Below are 1,024 nucleotides of genomic sequence, written 5' to 3'. Positions count from 1 at the left end.
GTCTTATCGTTTTTTTCCGTGTTAGTATTGTTAGGTATTTGTGGGCCCGATATATGGTTTATTTTAGTCTGCTGGGTCTAGCTGTTATTCACACTAAACTTATCTTTGTATTGCTTAATATTGGTTTTGTTCAGGTTGCTATTGTATTTCTGCTTCATCTTGTTATTAGCCTTATTCGTCCTAGTAGTATTGTTGGTATTGGTGTTTACACTGTTGTTGGTATTTTTGGTGTTATATGGTTTGGCTTTGGGACCTTTTGTATTTCTATTACATGTGCTATGTTTATCTGTGTCATTCATATCGTTAGTGTGGTTTGCAGCAGTGTTTGGTGTATTAATAGTGTATGTGTTTCTAGTGTTTAGATTTCCTATAGTTGGGTCTTTTTTATGGTTATTGGATTCCATGAATTTAATTTTACGGTTAAATCCTGCTCTATGTAGTGCGATGTTATAGGTTTCCTTATGCTTATTAAAAATATCTTGGTTAGAGGAGAGGCGTGATATCCTATTGCTTATACTATGTGCTAAGCCTCTCTTAAGGAATAGTGGGTGGTTACTGGATGTGTTTATGTATTTTAGGTTAGTGTTTGGCTTTATGTATGGTTCATGGAGTCCTGTGGCTAGGTTGTAATTGGCGTCTAAGTAGTTTATGGAGGTGTGTTCATTCTCTATAGAAATGGCTAGTCCAAATCTTTTGAAGAATTTATGTAAGTTTTTCTAATGAGTTCTAGTTTCCTATTCGAGGGATTTTTAACTACGAATATAGCGCGTCGTCCCTGTATAATCCACCTTCGAGGTCTGGGAATTCCTCCTGTATGTAGGAAAGCAAATATATTCCCACTAAGTCTGTTATCTGAGCTGAATCCGGGGCTCCCATGGTGATATCGAAGGAGTTTGGGGAGTCTTTACGGACCCAGAGCTTATTATCAAAACTTATAATAGATTTCCTAGCTTCAAGTATTACATTAATTTCTTTCCTAGTTAGCTGTGAGTGGTTTTTGGCGAATATTAGGGCACTATTTAGG

This window comes from Octopus bimaculoides, chromosome 13 (assembly GCF_001194135.2).
Source record: "Octopus bimaculoides isolate UCB-OBI-ISO-001 chromosome 13, ASM119413v2, whole genome shotgun sequence".
NCBI lineage: Eukaryota > Metazoa > Mollusca > Cephalopoda > Octopoda > Octopodidae > Octopus > Octopus bimaculoides.
This window is presented reverse-complemented; position numbering follows the sequence as displayed.